This window comes from Oculina patagonica, chromosome 4 (assembly GCF_052425735.1).
Source record: "Oculina patagonica isolate OP01 chromosome 4, crgOcupat, whole genome shotgun sequence".
Classification (NCBI taxonomy): domain Eukaryota; kingdom Metazoa; phylum Cnidaria; class Anthozoa; order Scleractinia; family Oculinidae; genus Oculina; species Oculina patagonica.
This window is the reverse complement of record NC_135761.1, coordinates 44,417,102-44,427,408: the sequence shown is the minus strand read 5'-3', so window position 1 is coordinate 44,427,408 and position 10,307 is coordinate 44,417,102. Positions and strand designations below refer to the sequence as shown.

The following is a 10,307-nucleotide window of genomic DNA, read 5'->3' as shown; positions in this document are numbered from 1 at the left end:
AACATGGAGAAAACATCAAAGAGCAACAACCCAAGAGATGGGGCAAGTTGGCTGTCAATCATGTTCTTTTGGTGGCTAAATGACGTATTGACAGCTGGGAAGTAAGCGACCGCTGACCGATGAGGATTTGTTTCCTCTTCTCAAAGACTACACGTCCGAGTTGCTTGTCAAGGAAGCTGACAAATGTTGGTTGGATGAGCTGCAAAGGAGTCAGCTAAAAAATACGAAACCACGCTTGTGGAAAGCAGTGGCCAGGCTTATTCTCTGGAGATCACGTTTTGTGATAATAATTTTGCTGGTTCTTCGGTCTATAAGTGCTGTCTTCCTGCCTGTGTGTCTATGGCTTGTGCTGAAAATGTTAAATGATGGGCCAAATATGGACATGAAGTTTGCCCTAATCTACGTGGCGCTTTTGGGAATGACAAGTACGATACAAGCTGTATCAACACAACATTACAATTACGCAACCGACCTTTGGGGATTGAAGCTGAAAGTGGCGTTAATAGGACTCGTTTACAAGAAGGTAAACTATTAATGTAGTTGAACAAAGTGAAAAGTTAGCGCCGGGAGGGGAAGGTTGCTGGGAAAACATAAATATACTGGCCAGAGTCCAAGGAATTCATTGAGATTTTACTTCATCAACGATTTTTTTTTTTTGTTTTATCTCGCTTTATGGGTTTCCTTGTGCATGAGTCTCAAAGGATGACCGTTTTATCAGTTTGCAATGCCGTTAATTCTTGTAATAAAATTAAGTTGGCCTAAGGAAATGGTTTGACTGGTGAATTTTAACATTGATCCAGTTTCACTGTGTCTCCAACAACCCTTTCCCTCATTTTTGAGACCGTCATAAATATCAGAAAACGTGAGCTAAGGTCTGTAAAAATTAGGGGCCAAATTAAAAGCCTTGCGTTTCCTACTTTTAGGTTCTCAATCTAAATCGTTACAGCCTCGAAGCGACGATGTCTGGAAATACTATCAACCTGGTCTCCAATGACGCACAAAAAATTGAGAAGAGCATAACTAACTGGGGTTTTGTGTTATCCGCACCACTGGAAATCATAACAAGCTTGGTTATCCTGTGGTACTTGATTGGCTGGGAGGCTCTGGTTGGTGCTGCCGTATATTTCGTTTTAGTCGCGTTTCAAATGTTAATGGCAAAGAAAGCTGCCAAGCTAAGAGAGAAAGCGGCCGCTTTCACCGACAAGCGGCTGGTGGTAATGAATGAAATCATCTCTGGAATTCGAGCAGTGAAGATGTATGCTTGGGAGTGGAACTTTAGAGACATCGTGCGCGACATTCGCAGGTAAGCATGACTGAACGAAAAGTTCGCTTTGCGCCGACGTCTCTGTCATCAATCAAACCAAATTTTACTCGTGTACCTTTCACAAAGTGTAAGAACGCCATAAATCAAACACGGCGTTTGATGAATTTGGCAACGGCGACAACGCAGGAAGGTGGTCAGAAGACAAGCGTATAAAAAGTGCTCTAGCGACTTTGTTTCTATCCCGGGGGGGGGGGGGGGGACTCTCATATGAAAGGGGCGGGAATGCTCTTCATCTCGCTTAGGGGTGTAAATTTCGGATTTGCGGTCTCACTTTGGGTGTTCCGGGAAAAACGCCAATTTTTTTAGCCGCCAAGGTCTCGATTATGGTTGCACACAAAGAAATCTACAAAATATAATTCCTATTTTTGGGATTTTAATATCTTTTAGGTGTCAAAAAAAATTCAGCCACGCCCAGATTTGTCTCTCGTAAAGTGGATTTCCACTGTCGCGTTTTTGTTGACGCACGTTAACGTACGTAAAAATTTACGCGGGCGATTACGTGTGTCAAGTTTACTTTGTCCAATTTCCAATGCCACGTTTTTTTCTTGGTACTTACGTACGTTCCACGGACATTTACGCACGCAGCGATCGCAAGTGTTTTCAAAAAAGTTGAACTGAGTTCAACTTTTTCGCGGCTGTCTGCGGTTACGCAGCGATTTACCCAATCATACTTTTGGATTTTGTCACATGACACCACTTACCATGTGGAAAACCATTTTGTTTTAAATCTCTGTCGATTTGCATGGGAAAACATTCAGATGTAGAAGCACTTCTCATCGAGAAAGTCCGAACATTTCCAGCAGTAATCTATAGAACTGACTACAGAACCAAATTACACGAACGCAGTAGTGAAAGAAAACGCCTGGCGTCAGGTCACGTAGGCTTTGAACCGGCAATCCCGGAAGGTCGCCTCAAGTCTTTTTTTACTTGATGGTGTCTTTCGGAAGTATTTATAAAATGCCTCTTGGTCATATTCACGCATTTCTTTTACTAGCGTGTGGTACAAAGTGTTTTCATGGCAGCCATGTTGGAAGAGTCAAACAACAAGATACCTGCATAAAAATGTTAATTATTTTTTTCCAAAGGAAAAACAATTTATTGTTTCACTTCTCCAATGTGGCTGCCAACAACACACTCTATTCACCAACTTGACAATTCAGGATGGCGGGCATTTGCGTACGTTCAACGCACGTAAAAAAAACGCTTTTATTACTTTTTACGCGGCAGTGGAAATTTGCCTACGTCTCTCTTTTTTACGCACGTTTTACGTACGTAAATATTGACGCGTCAGTGGAAATCCACCTTTAGGGATTCCTTTCAAAAAAAAGGGGGGGGGGTTCTATCTGACTTGTTGAACCCGGAGTGCGGAGGGTTTAGTTTCATTTCCCCTTATATTTAACTTTTTTCTATGGCGTCTAGACGGTGAACATTAGTTATTTTTTCACAGTTCCCCATTAGTTCAGAGATGAAAGGGAGAGCTACCTACAATTACCGTTTCAATTGGCACTAAACCTTTTACTCAGAAGAGCTTTACTAAGTCCCTGAAATAAAAAGAAAGAGACAATTGCAGACAGAAGCGCCCCATATACCATTGTGCTGGAACTATTGAAAGCATATTTAAAATAACCTCAGATATATACGTCTGTACTCTTGCAGGAAGGAGATGTCACTTATTCGTTTCAAAGCTATCATTGTTTCCATGGCAGTTGTTTTGTTCCTCACAACGCTTCCTATCGCGACTCTGGTTTCAGTGACAACGCTGGTTTTGACGGGAACCCACTTATCCTCAGCCACGGTATTCACTCTTTTTCTAGGCTTAATGCTTCTAAGGAGGACATTTTGTTACAACTTAAGTATGGCCATGCACAATGTCGCTGATGCTAAAGTAGCAATCGATAGAATGCAGACCTTTCTGAATGAAGAACCCGAACAGCACAAGGCAGGTGATGAGCTTTCAACAAGGCAGTTAAATATTAACGATGGCCTTGCTCTCCATTTTAATAGTAAGGCGAAAAAAGCACCAGTCAAGTTGACTAGTTATAGTAAGCGAGACGAGTCTCTGAATGGACATTGCCAAAACTTCAATCCCAGCTCAACACCCATAAGTGCTGCCAATATTTCTCCAACCAATCAATTTGATGTTCCATCACAGCCACTCGTCGATCAGACAGGCTCAACCTCAAAAGAGCCTTATCTGTTACTTTCTGGCGTATCGTGTTCTTGGAATAGCGATTATCACACTAAAACATTGAATAACATTACTTTAAATGTCGGATGTGATGATAACATGCTAGCAATAACAGGCGCAGTTGGAAGCGGCAAATCTTCCTTACTGACAGCCATTCTTGGGGAACTGCCCCTGTGTGAAGGCAAGATATCGTATCATGGGAAAGTAGCTTATGTACCTCAAATACCCTGGATATTTTCTGGCACTATCAGGGAGAACATTTTGTTTGGTCTGCCATTTGACGAGGAAAAGTTTCAAAACGTCATTGAAGTGTGTAGTTTGACAAAAGACTTGTCCATCTTTAGTAACGGTGACCTCACGGAAATTGGGCAGCGTGGAGTGACCCTAAGTGGAGGTCAAAAAGCACGTGTGGGTTTAGCTCGTGCAGTGTATTCTGATGCTGATATTTACCTTCTGGACGATCCACTGAGTGCAGTCGACACTAAAGTAGGAAGAAAGCTATTCGATGCCTGTATAGTCGACCACTTATCAGGTCGTATTCGCTTGCTGGTAACCCACCAGTTGCATTATTTGAAAGATGTGGATCACATTGCTGTGATGGAAAACGGTTCGATCACTTTCCAGGGAGGATACGAGGAGGTTACAAACATGGAGGAACTTTTAGGAAGTTTGGAATTGCCTGATCCAATCGAAGATGAATTTGGGCCCATAGAAAGTTCCAGCCTCGACGACTGTAATGAAGAAGCCGCTTCCAAGGAAATTATCAATTTACCTTCTATCCCTTTAGTCGCGTTTACGAAACACACACGAGGTAAGGACAACGTGGCCTTTGAAGGTGATTTGGAGATGCCGAAGCTGCAGCAGGATGCAAACGGTCAAGATATAAATATTAAAGGCGTACTGCAAACTACAAACTCTCCGATACTCTCAAACAAGTCGGTGTCCAGAGGTGATCACCGACCAGTCCTTGATCTGAAAGAAGAGGAGGAAAGTAAAACGGCTGGAACTGTTACCTTGCGGGTCTACTGGGATTACTTTAAGGAGGGCATACCAGTTCCATTGGTAATGCTTCTTGCGATTTTGTTAATATTGGCGCAAGGTAAGACTTAGTAATCACCTTTGTTGAAACCATGTTGCCGGACATTGTCTGACTAACAAAAGTCTTCTTCTTTGGATCTTAGTTTTAATGATTCCCATCGAAGACCTTCAGCTTAGCTAGCCACTTAAGTCTATGTCTTAAAAATTATAAACGTCAACAAATACCCATAGAAATATCCTAAACACGCGTTTGGGATTTTTGCGATAATAGGACAACTAAGGGCAAATTATTGAACAAAAAATAGACTGACAGCATACTTCTTTCAGTTTGTCTCATAGCTCCAAACTGGTGGTTGGCCAGAATGGCAGAGATGTCACATGACCAACAGACAGCGCCGATTACTCAAGTCATTCACGCCTGTCTGGTGGCGCTATCCATTATCTTTATGACAGGGTCGTCTTTCTTTTTTACTTACACACTTCTGAGAGCAGCTGAAAACCTTCACAACCGAATGAGCCTGTCGACAATTAAAGCCCCTGTGTTGTTTTTTGACACAAATCCAGCAGGACGAATCCAGAATCGGTTTTCCAAAGACGTTGGTTGTATGGACGACGTGTTGCCGCCGATATTTCTTCACGCTTGTGTATCTTGCCTCCTCATAATCTGCTCTACAATAGTGCCAGCTGCCGTAAACTATTGGCTGTTCCTGGCTCTCCTTCCAATTGTCGGGATATTTGTTTACTTTTTACGTTATTACCTGAAGTCTTCCAGAGAGTTCAAGAGAATCGAGGCCATCAAGTGCAGCCCTGTGTACTCACACATCACGGAAACAGCTAATGGACTCGAGATAGTACACACTTCACACATGAACAGGGCCTTTCTATACAGGTTTTATCAGGTTAGTCGTAATTTTATTATAAATTTATTAATTTACTGGGCCACCAGTATGTTACCCTCATTAAATAAAGTCTTATTATTATTATATTATTATTATTATTATTATTATTATTATTATTATTATTATTATAATTATTGTTCAGTGCGAACAAAAGGCTAAGCCGAGAAACTCTACACGTATGGAACACTACGCTGTATTACATAAATCACACACTGCTGTCGTCAAAACGAATAACTATACCACTTGTTGGCGTTCGAAATTGAAGTCTTAATATAGAAATGATCATAATAAAGTCCCTTTAGCCCTCTTCTCAGGAGGAAAAATAGGAACACAGAACCCATTTTATCGGTCCCGCCATTTTCCCATCGGATCATTGCTCATATGTTCCTCTGTCTACAGGATGGACTGGCTCCCTCATGTCCTTGCTTCTTTTCTACCGTTCCTCGTCTGACACTCTCCATCGCGTCTTTATGGTTCTTTGCTTTGTACACAAACCTACAACCCTCATCAAAAGTGTTGGCACGATTTCCAAATTAATTCCTTTCTCCTTCCCTTCTCAATGATGAGCTCCCAAACATATTGCACAAACAATCCTTAGCCACAATGGGTTCAACATTGAAAGAAGTGAGGGGGACCTATTAGGATTTTTGCTTTCCCCATTAAGAAAGTTTAAGCGCCAAGTATCCGGGTTTTTTATCTTTTTGGCGTAAGCGTTCCAACTACTTTTGTCAACGATTGTTCCGTTTAAGTAGCTAACGAGACATTTTAAACATGACCTTCTTTTATTTTGCAATTTAAATTTTCAGATATCAGGACGAAAACTCGCAAGCTTTTTTTATGGTGGTTTCCAGTAGTCGATGGTTCGGTTTCCGTCTCGATCTTCTCTCAAGTGCGTTCATTACGATTGTCGGGCTTGCTGCCATTTTGATTAATGAAAATCCTGGTGAGTATATTCTTAGTTGTGCATGTTCAACGTCATCGTCATCACGGTTGGTATTCTAATTTCATTACACCCATCTACAACAACCTTTCTGAAAGAACTTAAAGGAACCGTGTCGCGGATTTTAGCCAAACTTAGGCATAGGAAATTACCATCAAATTCGTTTAAATATATAAAATAACCACTTAGAACAGTGAAGGAACACACCAAATGCAAAAGAAGGTACGGATGGCCAAACATGACGAGAATTGAAATGGATTGCGATATGGGTTTTTTAAAAATGGTCCGACGGAACAGTTTTCAAAGTTAAACAGGTCTGCTTGTAACTTTAAAATATGACCGCCGGGAGACACATTTGGCTGCAATGAAGCTATAGCTTTGTCATTTAGAATCATAGAACTCATTTCTTTGCAAACATTTAGTTTCATAGCGAATGGTTGGCAAAATTTAATAACATAAAATTAACTTAGCCGTATCACAGTTCCTTCAAGACAAAACATTTAGTTACATCCGTATTAGCATACAAAGCCTCCCTTCTGATTTTGTCACTGTACATGATTTGGTCACCGTTTTAAACGCTACTAATTATCATTCTACTGTACTACAGTGAACGTATAGCACTCCAAAAACACCATACGTCACCCCCTCCCCTTCCCTGATATCATCTCTACCGGTACCTGGAACATTCTAAAAGTACACCTCCATAATAAGGACATTCCACTTTGACTCGTTTGTGTCGATCCTCTCCTCACGAAAATTTACACAGAATAAACTTTTAAAAGATTGCAAATCAAATTCATTCTTAAACACATAAGCCTTATTATGAAGGTTGGTATACCTCACAAATAGCTAATAACATCACTTGAATAAGCAACTGCGCGAAAGCGCCATTGTTTCTCGAGACAGACGAGGTACCCTGTTTTATGAGTTAGATGGTCTATGAGCCATGAGTCATGAATCGACGAGACAAGATGATATTTACACAAAGCAGGTTATTATCTATTGAACCACGGTTTTCTCCTTATACAAGGAAGCTGTGAAGCACTCCACTTCGCTTACGGTTAGTTCTACTTTACTCTGCTTGCGGTAACTTGCACTCCAGTTTGCTTGCGGTTAGTTCAACTCTAGTCTGCTTAAGGTTAGCTTTTATTTGTTGTAGGGCAGCACTCTTTTCAAATTAATAACTTTAATTAAAGATTTGACTCATTGACTCATGACTCATTGACTTACTTGACTCTCAAGAGATCTACGTCTTTAATATAATACGTCTGTGATCATAGACAATTTACGTTACGCTGTCTTGTTTTCCTTAGCAATGGCTGGACTTGCTCTAACCTACGCACTGCAAACATTGAACATAACTCAATATGGCGTACGTTTGGCTTCAGAAGTAGAAAACATGATGACGTCAGTCGAACGTGTCATGGCGTATACTGAAATCGATTCTGAGCCCGGTTAAAGCCATGAAACCCGTCCTCCAGAGTCCTGGCCCGAAGAAGGAAGCTTAGCCATACAGGATCTTTCTTTGGTTTACTTTGACGGTGGACCTCGCATCTTAAAAGACATCAACGTTTGCGTTTCCAGTAAGGAGAAGATTGGCGTTGTGGGTCGCACTGGTGCTGGAAAGTCATCTCTGGTATCCGCTTTGTTCCGTATGCCAGATCCCTCAGGAAAGGTGGGTAAAACATTGCTAATAGCAGTGGATCAGATTTTATGCCAAAAGAATCAAAATTGAAATAAGGAAGACATGTAGTTGTGTACAAGTTGTTATGTATGTATGAAGCTGTGCAGAAGAAAACGAGAATAATGCACTGCGTAGAAAAAAAGCCCAGTGACGAATATTTATATGGTGACGTGGAGGTAGGCCATTTTGAATATCGTGCATGATAAACCCTAGACCAGCTTTTGTTTAATCTCTCATTTCCTACAAGCCATAAACTGAAAAGAGGAAGAGAAAATATTTTAGCCATTTTTAACTTAAATGCTTCTACATATATGCAGCTCTTTTTGATTCAGAGTGTGTAAACTAATATTGATATATACACCTAATTGCAATAACGTTGTCATAAAAAAAGAGGAAAATAGGAATTTATTAGCGTATAGTTTCCTAACTTGTAGCTTTTACAGAAAATTCACGAGTTTTTATCTACACACTTTGAGTCCATTGATTTTATGCTTTAACAAGAAAAATTGAATAATTCGTATTTTGAGGCAATTTGTACGAATAAATTTTATACATCCGCTAAATTAATAGCTATTTGACTTTTCCTTTATCCTTTTTTCTATGCAAGGTATTGCAATTAAGTGTAAACAAATGGAATCTCATGGTCGAAAACTACCCACTGAACCCGTTACACCGTTGAAATTTACTGTGCACGGACCTTTTTCAGGTGGTTATCGATGGTGTTGATATTGCATCTATCAATCTTCAAGAGGCCCGAAGGTCCATGGCCGTTATAACTCAGGATCCGGTCCTTTTTGGTGGTACCTTGAAAAGAAACATGGACCCATTCTCGCAGTATACGCACCATGAAATCTGGACAGCACTAGAAGGGGTGCAGTTAAAGACCCTTGTAGAAGGTTTGCCCGGACAACTCGAATTTAAACTGAAAGAGTCCGGAACAAACTTAAGCGTTGGTGAAAGGCAGCTTCTGTGCTTGGCTCGTGCACTTGTCCAGAGGAGCAAGATCATCGTCATGGATGAGGCCACTGCTAATGTGGATTTCAAGACTGATCGTCTGATCCAGGAAGTCATTCGTCATAAGTTTAAGGATTCCACAGTGCTAACCATTGCTCATCGACTAAACACTATCATGGACTATGATAAGGTGCTGGTTCTTGACGGTGGGCGAGTGGTAGAGTTTGACAAACCTGAAGTGTTGATAGGCAAAGGTGGATTCTTTGCTGACATGGTGAAAAGCCAGAACCAAAGTGCGAAACATTGACTACGGCATACAAAAATCGCTTACCTCTAAAAAAACTTTTCATTGGGTGGAAAAGAAATGAACTAAACACCCAGTGCTTTTTTACTCAATAGATTGACTAAAAAGGTAGAAACGTAATTGAGCGTGGCCTTCTTAAGTTGTCAAACGTATTTTAAGGGAGCAGCGAAAGCAAGCGTAAATCCTTAAATAGCTCTGTAAATTCACTGCTCTATTTTATCGAACATTTGAGAGTTAACGAAAACAACAATAGCCAGCCACTGTATCGAGAACGTCGCCAGGTGAACGCTGTTCTGAATCTTCTGCTAGCAAACAAATAGGCTCTATACGTGCCTTACACAAGTTAGTAGACTCTACAAAACAACAACGCTATAAGTAATTATATTCGATTTTATTTTCATCGCGTTGTACTCACTAACTCATGCCCTTTACGCCTAAGTGGCATGTAGGGCAGCAACGTGCTGCGTTGCAATTGTCCCTAAATAATGGTATCACAGAGTCAACATTTCAAATAAGTTCCTATCCAGACAAATAACTACCGATGTTTTGCATGTAAAGCCCTGGGAAGACTCCGGTATGAAAGGGACGAGGTTGTTCATTGTCTTGGCTTACAGGGGTGTAAATTAAGTAAATAAAGTTTGGTCTCACTTTGGGTGTTCAGGACAAGCTTTTTTTTCATCTAGGTCTCCTTTAGGTTGAAAATGACGAAACGAGTATTATGTTGGCGTTCTAGACCAATCATGTAGCAAAATAGTCTCTTTTAGGGGTCAGAAAATACCTTGAGACATGTCCAGAGATTGACTCGTCTGGGATATAATTCACACTTTTTAACAAGCATCCCCGTCCTTATGACCTCTCCCGTCCCCAGGATGTAAAGCTGACGTCAACCCCCCCCCCCCCCCCCCCCCACACACACACACACGGACCACTGATGAACGTGAACCTGAAACACTGGCGCACTTATATTTAGCAACAA

General features: G+C 41.0%; 1 pseudogene across 1 annotated transcript; it reads left to right on the top strand.

The window, feature by feature from the left end:
- Positions 1-10,307, top strand: LOC144652492 (ATP-binding cassette sub-family C member 4-like; annotated as a pseudogene). The gene is made up of 7 exons (XR_013570554.1): positions 1-523; positions 924-1,303; positions 2,981-4,611; positions 4,878-5,444; positions 6,252-6,392; positions 7,703-8,064; positions 8,780-10,307. The product of XR_013570554.1 is annotated as an ATP-binding cassette sub-family C member 4-like (transcript).